At 42.8% G+C, this 19,114-nt stretch overlaps 1 pseudogene; it reads left to right on the top strand.

The window, feature by feature from the left end:
* LOC139023075 (uncharacterized) overlaps positions 1–18,344 on the top strand; it is a 56,632-nt pseudogene extending 38,288 nt beyond the window's left edge.
* The last annotated feature ends 770 nt before the right edge of the window (positions 18,345–19,114 follow it).

The following is a 19,114-nucleotide window of genomic DNA, read 5'->3' as shown; positions in this document are numbered from 1 at the left end:
TCCTCTAATAGCCAAGACACACAAGTCCTCTAATGGCCAAGACACCCCAGTCCTCTAATAGCCAAGACACCACCAGTACTCTTCCAGCCAAGACACTACAGCCCTCTAATAGCCAAGACACTACAAGCCCCTCTAATAGCCAAGACACCCCATTCCTCTAATAGCCAAGACACCACAGTCCTCTTTTAGCCAAAACAGTAACAGTCCTCTAATAGCCAAGACACTGCAGTCCTATAATAGCTAAGACACCACCGTCCTTTCATAGCCAAGACACCACAGTCATTTATAGCCAAGACACCACAGGTCCTCTAATAGCCAAACACCACAGTACTCTTACAGCCAAGACACTACGTCCCTCTAATTGCCAAGACACCACAGTCCCCTAATAGCCAAGACAACCACAGTACTCTTACAGCCAAGACACTACATCCCTCTAATAGCCGAGACACCACATTCCTCTAATAGCCAAACACCACAGTCCTCTAATAGCCAAGACACCCAGTCCATTCATAGCCAAGACATAGTCCTCTAATAGTCCTCAAATAACCAAGACATCACAGTCCTCTAATAGCCAAGGCACCACAGCCTCTAATAGCCAAGGACACCATAGTCCTCTAATAGCCAAGACATAGTCCTCTAATAGTCCTCAAATAAACCCAAGGACACCACAGTCCCTCAATAGCCAAACACCACAAGTTCCTCTAATAGCCAAGACATCACACAGTCCTTCTATAGCCAAGACACCACAGTCCTCTAATAGCCAAGACACCACAGTCCTCTAATAGCCAAGACACACCACAGTCCTCTAATAGCCAAGAGACCACAGTCCTCTAATAGCCAAGAGAACCACAGTCCTCAAATAGCCAAGACACCACAGTCCTCAAATAGCCAAGACACCACAGTCCTCTTTTTAGCCAAGACAGTACAGTCCTCAATAGCCAAGACACTGCAGTCCTCTAATAGCCAAGACACCACAGTCCTCTTTAGCCAAGACAGTACAGTCCTCTAATAGCCAAGACACCACCGTCCTTTTCATAGCCAAGACACCACAGTCATTTTATTAGCCAAGACACCACAGTCCCCTAAAGCCAGACACCACAGTACTCTTACAGCCAAGACACTACATCCCCTAATAGCCGAGACACCAGTCCTCCAATAGCAAGACACCCCATTCCTCTAATAGCCAAGACACCACATCCTCTTTTAGCCAAAGAGCAGTACAGCCTCCTCTAAATAGCCAAGACACTGCAGTCCCTCTAATAGCCAAGACACCACAGTCTAATAATACCAAGACACTGCAATCCTCTAATAGCCAAACACCACAGTCATTTATAGCCAAGACACCACAGTCCCCTAATAGCCAAGACACCACAGTACTCTTACAGCCAAGACACTACATCCCTCTAATAGCCAAGACACCACAGTCCTTAGGCCTTGAAATACATCCACAGGTACACCTCCAATAGACTCAAATGATGTCAACTAGCCTATCAGAAGCTTCTATAGCCATGACAACATTTTCTGGAATTTTCCAATCTGTTTAAAGGCACAGTCAACTTAGTGTATGTAAACTTCTGACCCGCTGGAATTGTGATACAGTGAACTATAAGTGAAATAATCTGTCTGTAAACAATTGATGGAAAAATTACTTGTGTCATGCACAAAGTAGATGTCCTAACCGACTTGCCAAAGCTATAGTTTGTTAACAACAAATTTGTGGAGTGGTTGAAAACCAAGTTTTAATGACTCCAACATTAGTGTATGTAAACTTCCGACTTCAACTGTATATATTTTTCATTACATGCCTACGGTAGAAAAGAGGAAAATAACTTATTTCTAATGTGTCAACTTTTTAACTCCTAATACTGGGTAAATTATACTCACCTGATAAGACATTTTACATTTTTACATATTAGTCATTTAGCAGACGTTCTTATCCAGAGCGACTTACTGTAGTGAGTACATACTTTTTTCGTACTGGTCCCCTGTGGGAATCATAACCACAACCCTGGTGCCATGCTCTACCAACTGAGCTACGTGGGACTGACAAGACGTGACCACATTTTATTTTGCTAACATATGATGGGGTGCCTGGGTCGCCAGTTTGCCTGGGTGGGGGTCCCTGAGAAAAAGGTTGTGTCACGTTCCTGACCTTATTTTCCCTTATTTTGTATGTATTTAGTATGGTCAGGGCGTGAGTTGTGGTGGGTTGTCTGTGTGTTTTCTATGTTGGGTTTTTTGTGTTCGGCCTGGTATGATTCTCAATCAGAGGCAGCTGTCAATCGTTGTCCCTGATTGAGAATCATACTTAGGCAGCCGGGGTTTCACGTGTGGTTTGTGGGTGTTTGTTCYTTGTTAGTGTTTCGCCACACGGGACTGTCACGGTAGTTTCATTTGTTATTTTGTATCGCATATTGTTTTCKTGTCTATTAAATYACTATGGAAACTAACCACTCTGCATATTGGTCCGATCCTTCTCGCCTCTCCTCGTCCGATGAGGAGGACGACATAGACAATCGTTACAGGTTGAGGTTGAAACCCATGCTTTAAGGTTATAGATAGCACCTTTTGTTCTAAGAGTGCATGGAATGTTCTACCAGAGCTAGCCAATTAGGGCAGCATTGATAAATCCATTGTCCGAGTTCAGCTCTGATGGTGTACTATGATTGTGGTAGCAGCAATAGCAGCATTACACAGTTATCCAGCAGTAGCCAGGCCGTGACAACACGTCTGCACACTGTGTGTGTTTGCGTGCGTGTGAAGCCGTGAGTGTGTGGAGTTGTGTGTGTGTGTGTGTGTGTGTGAGATGAAGCCGTGAGTGTGTTGTGCTTCTTACGTGGCTGACATTCAGTGGAGCGCAGACAAACATCCTAAGCAGGTCTGTCAGCTGGGCCAGCATGCAGCCTGCTCTGGTAGTGTGGCATCAAACAGCGGGGATGGGGATGTGTTGGGCTAGCAGCACCTCATCAGCAGGTGCTGGGGAGTGGGGGCGACAGATGGCAGGCCTCTGGAGGGCTCTCTCTTTCTCTCTGTGGATGTGATTTGTTTCTGTATTATGAGTCATATGTAGCTGTTGATGCAACTGTTTGTATCATAGTCCGATTTTTTAGTAATAACATCCTCAAACATACAGTATACCCCACACCCCCCAGAGCAACTGACGATACAATGAAACTAACCCTTTAACTATTATTCCCACACTTGCTTCATGTTATATACCCTACCCACTTATATTTCCTACAGATTAAATACTATTTTCCCTCTCCATCTACTTGCATCATGGAATTTCTTGTATTTCTGTTGCCACCATACTTGATTATTTTTTTTATTTTTTTTGTTATAAATCCATGACTTTTCTTCTCCTGGACTCTGTGGAGCATTAATAAGACGCCAGGGGAGAAGGTGAAGCAGCACACAAATAAGCATGAAGAGAAGATAGAGAGGAGAGCATCCCTTAATCAGTCAGTTGTGAAGGGAAGGAGGGTGGCCCATAGCTGATGATGGGTTGGAGGAAATGACAGMAGCAAGTGACGAGGAGCATGGACATACATCAATACGGCTGCCTAACGAGATTGTTGGCAACTAATCAGATTAGGGGTCACTTTTGCCTGGGCAGAGATTTTGTCCCTTTCCGCTTTTACCGGGCGAGTTACGAATCAAGTGAAACCGGAGGAGTAGATGGCACAGAGGCGAGGAGAGGAGTGGTGGATTGGGAGATTATGGTGTAACGCTGGGCTTTTGTTACTCAGAGAGACAGACAATGGGTCTATGTTGGGTTCCAGTAACCTTGAGAGTAATTTCCCTAGAGGGCAGCCAGCTACACCATATCCTCAACTGACCTTGCTGGTAGAACCCAAAGGATCGGTGGTCCCACTGTTAAAAACAATTTTGTTGGAGTTTCAAAGACCCCTACTGTATTACTCTCATGGCTCTCTAGTCTCTCCACACACTGTTGGCTTGCACTCTGTACATCAGATTTGCTTTGTCCTAAGTAACCCTTCCTTTGATGAAAAATGTTAGCCACTGTAGAGGAGATGAGTATGCTAGTCAGTACCATACACAGAATCAGAATGAGTTACTCCTCATTCTTATTCATATCATACCGCACTTCTCCAAATGTCGACTTCTCCACTTCTCCTCTCCCTCGCTCCCAGAGAACCAAAGCGAGCGGCTCCCCGCGGCGTCCACGTTGCGTTGATCTTGCACAATCTTCTGGCATTTTGGGGTTAACTAATATATGCGGTTGGAGTTTCAAGGACGCCCTGGGGGTAACAGAGAGAGGAAAAGAGGGAGACGGGAGGGATGGAGGGGTTAGAGTAGGAAAAGGTCAGTGGGAGTATGGTAGCTCTCCAAGGGAGAGGTGAATAATTAGACAGTGTTGTATCTCATCTGCACACAGTCGGACCACAGTGATCAATAAGGTGAGTGACAGCTGGGGAGAGCCGGGCAGAGAGTTGGAAAGAGAGAGACCAGGGAGACCCAGGTCAGTGTAGAGAGGTTGGTTCATTTGTCTGGAGATAGGTCTTGGCTAGATATGAACGAATGATGGTTGTGGAAAGAAGGGCAGACCCTGTGTGGCTCGGTTGGTAGAGCATGGTGCTTGCAATAKCAGGGTTGTGGGTTTGATTCCCATGGTGGACCAGTATAAAAAAGTATGCACTCACTACTGTAAGTTACCCTGGATAAGAGTGTCTGCTTACGCACTCAAATGTAAACAATGGTGTTGCAATGTGATTCATGAGAATCCCCTCCTGGCACTATGCTGCTCCTTCATTCTTACAGAGGACTGTTTTATCTAGAAAAACTCTCAGGTGAGTTGGGCTATTCTCCATGGAGAGAGTTTTGCACTGTATCAAGAACAGATTCATCATAAACTAAGGATTGGGCTAGATGGGCAAAACTGGTACATATATAATGTGGGTGTAATTTACAAATCTAGACATTATTTAAAATCTCTCTCCTCAAAGATACAATATCCATTCCTAGGGAAAATTACAATAATCAAGTTGTTGGTCCTATTTCGTGCAACCAAAGGTAGATCTAGAAGATACGTACAATAGAGTAGTGTGTTGCGTTAACCCCAGATCCTTCTATCATGACCTCTTCCTGTATCTCTAAATGTCTCCCTGAGGACATGTGGGGGAGATTGAAAGGACTTTCTGCCACAGTGATGGACACATCACTCCTTCCAACTCATCCTAGAGCACTGCTGGATGAGATAGCATCACATGGCACATGTTGATGGGAATGCATTGCCCTGTGCGTCTACGTGTGTCTATTTTCAACCCATTTGGTTGTTTCTGTGATAAATCAAAATGACCTTCACATGCCCTGGAGCTATTGATAGGAGTTAACTAGTTTGCTAAATCCATAGAGCTGCTACCCTGCATAAAGGCCATATCTTCACAAGTCCTACTTCCTGATTTATTGCTGTTTAACCCTATAGTCCCGAGACCCCAGCAAAAACTGGCTTTCATTTATCTGACTTTAATTTATCTGCATGTTCAGCCCTTGTGTTTAGCCTCACAATTAAGTGTTTTTCCTTTTTATTTTCAGGACAACTAGGGCTACAAGTATACCTGTTGAGGATAGAGGGTGCTATTTACACTTTGGGGGAAAATCGTGCCCAATTTAAACGGCCTYGTACTCTATTCTTGCTCGTACAATATGCATATTATTATTACTATTGGATAGAAAACACTCTCAAGTTTCTAAAACCGTTTGAATTATATCTGTGAGTAAAACAGAACTCATTTTGCAGCAAACTTCCTGTCAGAAAGTGAARMATCTCAAATCGAGGCTCTGTTCCAGGCCCTCCCTATCATTTTGCTTGAGATTTATGACTATACATGCACTTCATACGCCTTCCACTAGATGTCAATAGGCTGTGAGAGGTGAAATGGGGTCTCAATCTCTTTCTATGGTCAAAAGAGACAGCTTGGAATAACATGACCCCAGAATTCGTTTGTTCAGGAAGCGCATAAAGGTCACCAGTATTGGCTTCTGAAAAGCAATCGTTATAGACGTCTTATATCTCCGGCTTTGATTTTAWTTGATAAATGTGAAGATATCATCGTAAAGTATGTTTTTTCAATATAGTTTTATTAGATTATTGAAATTTTTTAAAAAAATATCAAATATTTTAGAAAAATATCCGGACGTTCTGGGAAAAAGATGCTACGTTACCACAATGTATAACCACTGATTTCAGCTCTAAATATGCACATTTTCGAACAAAACATAAGTGTATGTATAACCTGATGTTATAGGACTGTCATCTGATGAAGCTTATCAAGGTTAGTCAAAAATKATATATCTTTTGCTGGTTTATTACGATCGCTAACTTTTGCTGCTGGTAAATGGCTTGTGTTTCTGGCTATTGTGGTAAGCTAATATAATGCTATATTGTGTTTTCGCTGTAAAACACTTAAGAAATCGGAAATATTGGCTGGATTCACAAGATGCTTGTCTTTCATTTGCTGTACACCATGTATTTTTCAGAAATGTTTTATGATGAGTATTTAGGTATTTCACGTTGGTGTCTGTAATTACTCTGGCTGCTTCGGTGCTATTTGTGACGGTAGCTGTGATGGTAGCTGCAATGTAAAACTGATTTATAGCTCAAATATGCACATTTTTCGAACAAAACATAGATTTATTGTGTAACATGTTATAAGACTGTCATCTGATGAAGTTGTTTCTTGGTTAGTTTGGTTGGTTCTTGGTTAGTTTGGTTGGTTTTGTGCATGCTACCTGTGCTGTGAAAAATGTCTGTGCTTTTTTGTATTTGGTGGTGAGCTAACATAAATATACGTGGTGTTTTCGGACATGTTCGGACATGTTCGGACATGTTCGGACATGTTCGGACATGTTGACTGGATTCACAAGATGTTTATCTTTCATTTGCTGTATTGGACTTGTTAATGTGTGAAAGTTAAATATTTCTCAAAAATATTTTTTGAGTGGAATGTGGGAGGAGTTCCGCTAGCGGAACCCCGGAGCTAAACAGGTTAACAAAAATATAAACACAACATGCAACAGTTTTAAAGATTTACAGTTCATATACGGAAATCAGTAAATTGAAATAAATTCATTAGGTCCTAATATATGGATTTCACATGCCTGGGAATATAGATATGCATCTGTTGGTCACAGATACCTTAAAAACTATTTAGGGGCATAGATCAGAAAACCAGTCAGTATCTGATTTTCAAATGGTGTGACCACCATTTGCCTCATGTAGCGCGACACATCTCCTTCGCATAGAGTTGATCAGGCTGTTGATTGTGGCCTGTGGAATGTTGTCTCACTCCTCTTCAATGGCTGTGGGAAGTTTCTGGAACAGGCTGTTGTACATCCAGAGCATCCCAAACATGCTCAATGGGTGACATGTCTGGTGAATATGTATGCAGACAAGGATTCAGACCATCGAAGAACTGGGATATTTTCAGCTTCCAGGAATTGTGCACAGATTCTTGCACATTGGGGCCGTGCATTAACAATGCTGAACATGAGGAGATGACGGTAGATGAATGGCACGACAATGGGCCTTAGGATCTCGTCACGATATCTCTGTGCATTCAAATTGCCATCGATAAAATGCAATTGTGTTCGTTGTCTGTAGCTTAAGCCTGCCCATACTATAACCCCACCGCCACCATGGGGCACTCTGTTCACAACGTTGACATCGGCAAACTGCTCGCCCACACGATGCCATAGACGTGGCCTGCGGTTGTGAGGTCGGTTGGAAGTACTGCCAAATTCTCTAAAACAACGTTGTAGGCAGCTTATGGTAGAGAAATTAATATTCAATTCTCTGGCAACAGCTCTGGTGGACATTCCTGCAATCAGCATGCCAATTGCACGCTCCCTCAAAACTTGAGACATCTGTGGCATTGTGTTGTGTGACAAAACTGCACATTTTAGAGTGGCCTTTTATTGTCCCCAGCACAAGGTACACCTGTGTAATGATCATGCTGTTTAATCAGTTTGTTGATTTGCCACACCTGTCAGGTGGATGGATTATCTTGGCAAAGGAGAAATGCTCACTAACAGGGATGTAAACAAATTTGTGCACAGAATTTGGAAGAAATAAGCTTTTTGTGCGTATTAACAATTTATGGGATATTTTATTTCAGCTCATGAAACATGGGATCAACACTTTACATGTTGCGTTTATGAATTTTTTTCAGTGTAGAACACAAAACAATTTGACATAAACGGTTGCATTCAGGAGTTTTATTGACAAAAAAAGATCTGCCAAACCAAAAACCTGTGATTTTCTGTGATGAAGAACACCTTACCTTCTAACGACCCTTGTGTAGCTTGAGTGTCATAGAGCAAAACATGTTACACGTGCGTGTTCGTTAGAGTCTCAGCTTTTCATAGATGGCATTTTAATAGTTTTTTACAAAGACATTCTGAATATACAAAAGTTTTTGTAAAAAATATCTGACCCCGGGCCCCTTTGAGATCCGCCCTTTCTTACAAACACCACTCTAGCTCAGCCCCTGTTAATCACAAAGACCAATGGATGCAGAAAAAAACCCTCAGAAGCCTGTAGCTCAAACACACACTGTTTAAAAGGGGCTAGAAGTCCTAAATCATGTCGGCGCGATGGTGGGACTCATTGGGTTAACTGATCATAAAAATCCCTGACCAGGGTCATATTCATTAGGCACAAAATGGAAGAAAATGGGTAGAAACGGGGAGGCACTATCTGAACCTGTCCRAGAAGAAAAGCTTGTGTTCTGTTGCAAAAAAAATTCTGTGGTTTCTCCCAATGAATAGGACCCAGGCTTTCGTAAAACAAATTTCCATTCATGAAAGTAGTTGCAAACACTTTTCTCTGGTTCTAAACTGGTAGCATGAATTAACCATGTTCTGTAGCTACAGTACATAATATTAAGTCTGGGTGATAGACTTTTGTGTTTTAAGTGTCATTAGTGCTTTTGATGATTATTTTCAAGTGAACAGGTGGCAGTGAAACATTTTCTACAGAGAGAGCAGCACTTCATTTGGAGAGCTTTCAGTCAGTCAGAAGTCAGAGCCAAATAAGTGGTTCCCTTCATTAGGTGTGGCCAGACAGAGACATACCGATGGATGGGTGGGCAGACAGGCAGACAGACAGACAAGCAAAGAGAAMAACAGACAGTCAGACAGTGATGAATTATTTCCCAGAACCAACAGTGGGTGTACAGCAGGAACATGTAGTGGTGTCTGCTGTCTGTAGCCAATCTTATCTGGGTCTGTTTTTTATCAGACAGGCCTACTGCCAGGGTGGCAGGCTTTATCAGTGAGAGGACTGGCCTAGCAGCATTGGCATGGCTAGATGTTGGAGTGCAAACAGTGAATCCTATTATGTTCTGAGCACCCAAAATGCTCTTTCCTTAGATAACTGAGATATTTCTCAGATGAGAGGGATGTACGCATACAATAATGACCTGATCCTTTCCATTTACATCAATATATTGGGGTACTCTATAGTCGTACAGATCCTGTTGTTCTATCTATTGGTAGCTGTTCCCATTCACTTCCAGTCTTATCACTTCTCTTCACCTTCAGCCTGAGTATAAAAGGCTTTTCTGTTCTTTATTCCTACTGTCTCTGTAGATGAATGACAGGGCAGAATAATTAATGAGCGACCCTGAACAGTCGGTCAGTGTGCTCCAAGGTCTCAGAGGACTCCTTCACAAAGGGAACAGGAGGGCTTGGAAGTGACTGGGAGAGACTCATCTGAGAAGTAATGTGATGGAGGCGCTGAGGGGCGTGACAGTGGCAGGGCCAATGTGAGAACAGTCACTCACACACCAGTGACGAAATGGCTTCCCTTACAGCTGGGCTCCATTATTCACCTCAGCCTGGTCAAACTCCTCTCTTCTGTGACAGAACCTAGCTGTACTTGGCTGCTCTCTCAATAGCTGTTGTTGAGCTACTGAGCACTAGTCATTCTTATTGATTGGCCTGGAGCTGTAGGCTGTCCTTATGAGTACACACACACACACACACACACACACACACACACACACACACACAAACACACACAGACAGTGCCTTACACGTTGACCGTGGTCTGTGTGAAAGTGCTGACCGATGAGGCTGTAATTGGCGATGGCTATAGGGCACGGTCTGGGATATATGGAGCCCACGCCCATCTGAGAAGTAATGTGATGGAGGCGCTGAGGGGCGTGACAGTGGCAGGGCCAATGTGAGAACAGTCACTCACACACAAGTGACAGTCACTCGCCCACGCGTCCGCCTCCCTTGCCACATTCACTACCTCAGAGCTGGGGCCCGGTGGTCTGATGTATTGCCTTGGCCCCATTGGCCCTGGTGCGCCAGACCTTGACTATGCCCCATGAATGAATCAGTCTCACAGGCAGGCAGGCAGGAAGGCAGGCAGGCAGGCAGGCAGGCAGGCAGGCAGGCAGGCAGGCAGGCAGGCATACAGAGAGAGAGGAGCCCTTTGGGATGTGGGTGCCCAGCCATCCAGATTACAGTGATTATTACACAGCAGCAGATTATGGACTTTAACACCGCACAAGACAGACAGATGGACAGACAGACAGGTCGCTGATGGCCCTGGGAAGGGTGACATTTGGGCTGAAATGTCACCGCTGAATGATCCTGTAAGATGGCCATTGCATGTGTGATTTGTATCAGAGGCTGTTACAGCGGGGGTCATTTATTGCTTTGGTTCATTCATTCCTAATGAGTGCAGTATAAATGTGTGTTTGGTTTCAAACTTTCAAAAATTGCCTATATGATATTTCTGTGCAACATAGTTAGTCTCGTTGGCTGGTCCTCGTTACATATTTGTCGCCAAACCCACTGGCTCAAGGTCGTCTATAAGTCTTTGCTAGGTAAAGCTCCGCCTTATCTCAGCTTCACTGGTCACCATAGCAACACCCACCCGTAGCACGCGCTCCAGCAGGTATATTTCACTGGTCATCCCCAAAGTCAACACCTCCTTTGTCCGCCTTTCCTTCCAGTTCTCTGCTGCCAATGACTGGAACGAATTGCAAAAATCACTGAAGTTGGAGAATTATATCTCCCTCACTAACTTTAAGCGTCAGCTGTCAGAGCAGCTTACCGATCGCTGCAGCTGTACACAGACCATCTGTAAATAGCCCATCCAACCAACCAAATATCTACCACTTCCCCATATTTGTTTTTGTTTTTCTGCTCTTTTGCACACCAGTATTTCTACTTGCACATCCTCATCTGCACATTTATCACTCCAGTGTAAATTGCGAAATTGTAATTACTTTGCCACTATTGGCATACTTATTGCCTTACCTCCTTATTTCATTTGCACACACTGTATACCGATTTTTCTATTGCATTATTGACTGTACGTTTGTTTATCCCATGTGTAACTCTGTGTTGTTGTTTTTGTCACACTGCTTTGCTTTTTCATGGCCAGGTCTCAGTTGTAAATGAGAACTTGTTCTCAACTGGCCTACCTGGTTAAATAAAGGTGAAATATATATATATATTTTTAAATAGTGTAGTTCGTGTAAATCTTGATGGGGGGCTTATGCTATAACTGAAGCTCAAGTACTTGAAATCCCACCCTCCAGCTGTATCACTAAGATTGGAACAATGCATATGGGTAATCCCTAACTAAAATKAAAAGAACAGCCACTCACTTCATACAGTTGTGTCAATTCATTTCATACTCTTCTCTTCAGTGTCCATGCTGACTGACACCCACACATGTTTTGTTACTATTTCATCGAGCTACAAAGGACCTGGAGCAGAACTCACCTTTAATTGATGCTGTACTGTAGCCTACTGTCTGGTCCCTCAGTGGGGTGAGGCCTACTGTATGTCTTGTGACAGTCTTCCCTATACCGTGAGCACAGGAGGTTGGTGGCACCTTAATTGGGGAGGACAGGCTCGTGGTAATGGCTGGAGCGGAATGGTATCAAATAGATCAAACACATGATTTCCAACCATTTAAAATTAACTGTCCTCTCCTCAGTAGCCTCCTCTGAGGCTTTCTGCTGACCATAAACACAACACTGACTGAGAGAGAGGAGACCGACTGACAGCCTTCTGTCTGCCTGCCCTGACATTCACTGTCACACACAACCACGGCCGCACACACACACACACACACACCCACACACACACACACACACACACAACACACACACCACACAAACCACACACACACACACTCTCTCTCTCTCTCTCTCTGAGACCAAAAAGAATCTCCTTTTCCAGTAAGTGTGTGAGTGTGTGTTTTGTGTGTGCAGGCAGGCAGAGTGATGCTGCAGTGTAAAGAGTTTTCCTCTAAACTTAGATTGATGTCAGAAAAAGCATCAGTATTTTCACAGGCTGCAGTTACAGTGGAGCTCAGTATTATTACTCTATTCCCTTCACTCTCTACTGATTTTCCCAGCATTCACTCTATACATATGTAACGGATGTGAATGGTTAGCTAGTTAGCGGGTACGCGCTACTAGCGTTTTCAATCAGTTACGTCACTTGCTCTGAAACCTAGAAGTGTGTTGCACTGTGCAGTATTTTGTCTTTATGTTTATTTTCTTACATTGTTTACCCCAGGAAATCTTAAGTCTTATTACATACAGTTGGGAAGAACTATTGGATACCACCCAGGACAATGGATCTAATCCAGAAGCTGACCCAAAACAGGATCGGCTCCTGGTCAGACTCATAGACGTGTACATCGCCACACGCTCCCGAGTATACTACTAGCCAATGTCCAGTCTCTTGACAAAGGTTAGAATGAAAATTCGAGCAAGGGTTGCCTTCCAGAGAGACATCAGAGATTGTAACATTCTCTGTTTCACGGAAACATGGCTCTCTCGGGATATGTTGTTGGAATCGGTTCAGCCACCGGGCTTCTCCATGCATCGTGTGGAGTTCAATTCAATTAAATTCAATAGACTTTATTGACAAGGCAAGGTAAATGACTTACATTGTCAAAGTATATATATAACAAAAATGGTGGGACCAACAGCAATAATAATAGTAGTAGTGGAAATGGGATTACTATTAACAGAAACTACAACAACAATATTCATTAGAATAATAACACATTAAAGCTATAGTAGGAGACCAGTCTCAACCTGACTGAGAAGTCACATGACATGATACGAAAGCCAAAACAAAACTAAATGGGAAATATTATTGACATTACATTGCACTTTTCACTGGCTATCCATCATGTTTGGGCTGCAGGTAGCCTAGTGGTTAGAGTATTGGACTAGTAACCAGAAGTTTGCAAGATCAAATCCCCAAGCTGACAAGGTAAAAATCTGTTGTTCTGCCCCTGAACAAGGCAGTTAACCTACTGTTCCTAGGCTGTCTTTGAAAATAAGAATTTGTTCTTAACCGACTTGCCTAGTTAAATAAAGGCTTAAAAAAAGGTTGTGGCAGGAGGACACATATTTGGCAGACAAAACTGCACATTTGGCTTTTTCACCCAATAACAATTACATTTTTTCTTCATATTTTATAGTTTCAAATTATTTGTACTGAATGATAATTTTGGGAAATATAGATTATCTTAGGTCTGAGTATTTGTCACAGTGTAATAGGAAATGCAGATCTGTCTGCTTCTCCCCTGGAGCAGAGTGAGCACAGCCTGTCCTCTCTGGGCAGCCAGGTTTGCCTGTGACGACCGGTCTCTATAGCCAGACTGGGCTCACTGAGTCTGTACCTAGTCAGTGTTTTCCTCAGTTTTCTATCAGTCACAGTGGTCAGATAGTCTGCCACCATGAACTGTCTGTTTAGAGCCAAATAGTATTGAAGTTTACTTTGATTTTTTGTGGTGTCTTTCCAAAAGGTGRTATATTTTTATTTTTGCTTTGTGATGATTTGGTTGGTCCAGATTTTCTTAGTGATGTCTTGAGGCTGACTGAGCCTCAGAACCAGGTGGCTGAGGGGACTCTTCTCTTGTTTCATCTCTCATTATAGAGCTGTGTGATGGAATGTTTTGCAGTCACTTGTTTTTAGATGGTTGTAAAAAAAAAAATGCTATTTTTCGAATAAGGAGGGGGTATTGGCCCAATTCTGCTCTACATGCGTTATTTTGAGTTTTTCTTTGCACTTGCAATATAGTCTTGCAAAACTCTGCATGCAGCATTTCTATTGTATGTTTGTCCCATTTGGTAAATTCATTATTAGAGMGCGGACCCCATACTTCGCTGCCATATAGAACAATTGGTTCTATAACTGATTTGAACATTTTGAGTCAGATTCTAATTGGAATTCCGATTTTAATGTTCCTTTTAATGGTATGGAATGCTCTTCTTGCTTTGTCTCTCAGCTCATTCACAGCCATGTGAAAGCTACCTGTGTTGTTGATATTTARTTCGAGATACGTGTAGTTTTTGGTGTGTTCAAATAGAACAAATATTTTTTCAAATGTACACCATTGCTGTAGGTGTCACGTTCTGACCATAGTTCTTTTGGTTTTTCTTTGTTTTAGTATGGTCAGGGCGTGAGTTGGGGTGGGCAGTCTATGTTTTCTGTTTCTATGTGGGGTTTCTTGTTTGGCCGGATATGGTTCTCAATCAGAGGCAGGTGTTAGTCATTGTCTCTGATTGGGAACCATRTTTAGGTAGCCTGTTTTGTAGTGTGTTTTGTGGGTGATTGTTCCTGTTCGTGTGTTCCTGTTTTGTCTGTGTTCACTAGTTCGGGACTGTAGCTTCGTTGGTTTTCGTCTGTTTATTGTTTTTGTTCATAATTGAAAAGTATTCAAATAAATATGGATACGTACCACGCTGCGCATTGGTCCTCCGATCCTTCTCGTTTCTCCTCGTCAGATGAGGAGGACGAAGACAGTTGTTACAGTAGGAGAATGTTAAGGATAAAAAGTTGTCCAGGAGAGCTTGTCTTTTTTGAGAACTAATTGCTTTTTGGTATATTTCTGTACTGTTTGCACTCCATCTATAGACCTGTTTAGTTCCATGTAATTTATTGGGCCGTGATGCTTCATGGTTGGGTTCCGCTCTTCTCAGATACACTGTGATTTTACTGTGGTCTGAGAGAGGTGTTAGTGGGCTGACTGTGAAGTCTCTGAGAGACTCTGGGTTGAGGTCGGTGATGAAGTAGTCTACAGTACTGCTGCCAGGAGATGAGCTGTAGCTGTACCTACCAAAAGAGTCCCCTCTTAGCCTGCCACTGACAATGACAATGTACAGACCCAGTGTTCAACAGAGCTTCAGGAGCTGTACTCCATTTTTGTTTTTCACTTTGTCCTACTTGTTACTCGGGGGGTATGTGTGGAGGGAAAGGTTGATGCTTCCCAGTAGGTGTTTGCCCCCATGACTGTTAATAGTGTCTGGTTCTTCTGCTGTTCTACCATTCAAGTCTCCACAGACCAGTACGTCGCCTTGGGCCTGAAAGTGACTAATCTCCCCCTCTAGAATGGAGAAATTTTCTTCATTGAAGTAGAGTGACTCTGAGGGGGAATGTATGTGTCACAGAGGAAGACGTTTTTATCTGTTAACTTCTCTGGGGCAGGTGGGACGCAAACGTCCCACCGGCCAATAGCCAGGGAAAATACAGCGCGCTATATTCAAATAACATGATATAAAAATCAAACTTTCATTAAATCACACATGTAAGATACCAAATTAAAGCTACACTCGTTGTGAATCCAGCCAACATGTCAAATTTCAAAAAAGCTTTTTGGTCGAAAGCATAAGATGCTATTATCTGATGATAGCACAAAAGTAAACAAAGAGAGAAGCATATTTCATCACTGCAAGCACGACACAAAACGCAGAAATAAATCATCACATCAGCCTTACCTTTGACGAAAAATTCTTTTTGTTGCACTCCAATAGTCCCATAAACATCACAAATGTCCATTTAGTTTCGATAATTCCGTCGATATATATCCAAAATGTCAATTATTTGGACCGTTTATCCACAGAAAAAACACAGCTTCCACTTTCGCCAAGCACTCAAAATATATCAAAAGTTACATGTAAACTTACCAAAACATTTCAAACTACTTTGGTAATACAACGTTAGGTATTTTTAAACGTTAATAATCGATCATTTGAGAACGGGATGATCTGTGTTCATTACAAAAAAGAAAAACATACTGACGCAACTTTTTCGTAACATGACTCTCAAAATATTTACTTCATGTGACCCTCATTTACGATAGCCCTACTTCTTCACTACACAAAGGAATAACCTCAACCGATTTCCAAGGACTGGTGACATCCAGTGGAAGCGGTAGGAACTGCAAGCAAGTCCATTAGAAATCTGGTGTCTCTAAAAAACCTAATTGAAAAGACAGTGACATCAAAMAAATACAAATTCTGAATGGTTTGTCCTCAGGGTTTTGCCTGCTACATAARTTCTGTTATTCTCACAGACATGATTCAAACAGTTTTAGAAACTTCAGAGTGTTTTCTATCCAAATATACTAATACTATGCATATCTTATATTCTGGGGATGAGTAGCAAGCAGTTGAATTKTGGCATGATATTTTTCCCGAAAGTGAAAATGCTGCCCCCTGCCCTAAGATAGCTTCCTTGTTGATTTTTAACCAGATAAAGAATTCTCCTGATAAAGAATTCACCCAGGAACAGCGGAGATTGCTCCGCTGTTCCTGGGTGGAGAGGTCGGGCTTCGGTTTAAAGCGACGTCCTTGGGAGTCTTGGCAAGGATGGGGACTGTCTCCCTGTACAGGTGAACATGGTCAAAGAGACAGTCCAGATCAAGGGTGGGATGGTGGGCCAGGTGTACATTTGGTCGCAGGGCACAGTCCCGGGAGAGGATGGTGTGTATTCTTTGGATTGTGGCAGGGTGGAAGTCCTTCCTCTGTAGAAGGGTTGACACCACAATCCTCCCTCTCTCTCTCTCTCTCTCTCTCTCTCTCTCTCTCCAATTAAAGGCTTAAAAAGGCCCTTATTAGGGAATGTAAATAAGTAATCAGGTGGAGTGGTTTGCTGTGGCTACAGCCCTCTACCCATCTCTCAGGTACATGACCAAAACTCAAATGGACTGGCTGGTGGTAGTGGTCTAACTCATACAATAACCAGCCCTGGAGTCACTAACTGTTGCTAAAATGCTTTTAGCTAAACTCACAGTCTATCCCGTTCCCCATAAATAGACAGAGTTAACAGCCTAGTTTTCAGAGTAGATAGGTAGAAGTTGCCCCTGAGCACTGATACAGGCTCTTCTATTTTCTCCATCACTCTGGCCAGTTCCAGCCAAATAGCCCAATAGGGGAGTGGAGTTGACACCTGTATAGATGGCATGCCTGTGTCTAGTCTGTGCTGCTGGGTGCAGCCCAACCTATTATCCCCCTGTACTCCATCCCCATTAAAAGTGCCTTGGAGCAGAGGATTGGAATGACAGGGGCCCATACTAATGAGGATAATGTGTACATATACAGATTGGGAATGTGCTCATTTTCAGCAGAGGTCAATGCACATTTACATTTCTCCAATCTGTTAGTTGGAAGACAGTGGCCAAAACAGCTACTAAGCCTGCAATATGTTTTCCTTACTCGCCAACACCCAATTAGCTGGGAGCTTACTAGTGATGGAGAAATCTATATAGTTACATATCAGGATATTATGTTTGCCGATATATCGTATCGATTTGACATTATCGCTATAATATTTTTGTGCTAGTTGGCTGTACCTGCATCAAAATGCCAGTATTTTTCCTTCATAGCTTGTTCTCCATCTTCTTTTTAAATAGGGAGCCGACATGTTTTCAGGTTTTTTATTTACATGTGTGATCAAAACAAATTTTTCTCATGGCTCTCTCTTGTCCCTCTGCAGCAGATGTATGGTGAGCAATATGTTTGGAACATCGAATCGTAATAAAATCACAGTATTGAATCGCAATACATATAGAATCGTCGGAATCGCAATACATATTGTATTGGCACGTAAGTATCGTGATAATATCGTATCGTGTGGTCCCTGGATATTCCCAGCTCTAAAGCTTAAACACGACCTCTATAGGAAGTGGAAGCATAGAGTGCAGTTGTGTTGGCAAGACACCTTCTTTGTCAGTTGAACATCTGTTCTGTTGTTTGTTTGTCATTAGTTCATAAATCATACTGTGACCTACCTGTGCACTGATTCATGGACTTAGACACCAGCTTTTCAGGCGCTTGCATCATCAGGGACTTATTTGTGTGTGTGTGGCTGTGGCTGTGCGAGAGAGACACACTGTGTATCACTGTGTGTCTTCTCCTGTTGTGAACGACTGTCCTGTTTTCTGTCCGCAGGACGCCACAGTGACACCGAAGAATGCCTTTCCTCCTAACTTCATCCACGCTCTGGACTCCATACACATGATGCTGACCGCTCTATCAATATTCAGCTGATACACTGTCTACTCTTAAGACCCTTCTGAAGTCTCCAGGGAAGACCCATCTAAATAACCATCTATGTTTGATCCCATAAACTGCTGTCGTAGTATGTCAAATTGATTCAAGTCTCAGTATGTCTCAGGCTGTATAACCTCATGTTACGGTATCCAGTTTCCACCACAATTTCTTTCCACCCTATCCTATCCCTACGTCTCTTATCTACTTCTCTGTGCATCTCCAGCGCCGGCCTGATGTTTGGCTCGGTCCACGACTGCTTCTGRACCTATCCCCTCACAGTCGACACTAAGAACAAGGTACTGAAGTACTGTACCATCTTCACCTTCATCACTCCTTTAACCTGTAAGGTCTTAGCACATAGCTCCTTGTAGCCAGGTGTGGTAGTACACTACCCTGTAAAGGCCTTCCCTGGTGGCCAGTCAATTACTTTACACCACTGGCTGCCTGGCCAATAATAAATGCCTTTACAGCTGTTGGCAGCAGGCAGAGCCATATGTCCTGGAGTTGCGTTCTGTCACAGAGGGCCATCACACAGTATAGATGTCTGTGTTAGCCTGTTCCTCGTGACTACGAGGTGTCAACAAGACTAAATTGAGATGCTTCGGTTCTGTTAATATCCAAAATGGCTGAATTACCATATTGGCATTTCTATGTGAATTATGCTAAGAAAAGAGCATCCAACTGTTACGTCTTCAAACAATCTACAATGATTAGCATTGAAACGGTTATTTCACACTATTGTTATTTATTGTCATGTTTAAATCTCA

Source organism: Salvelinus sp. IW2-2015, linkage group LG26, assembly GCF_002910315.2.
Source record: "Salvelinus sp. IW2-2015 linkage group LG26, ASM291031v2, whole genome shotgun sequence".
NCBI lineage: Eukaryota > Metazoa > Chordata > Actinopteri > Salmoniformes > Salmonidae > Salvelinus > Salvelinus sp. IW2-2015.
Note: the sequence above shows the minus strand (reverse complement) of the source record. Positions and strands in the feature narration are given on the sequence as shown.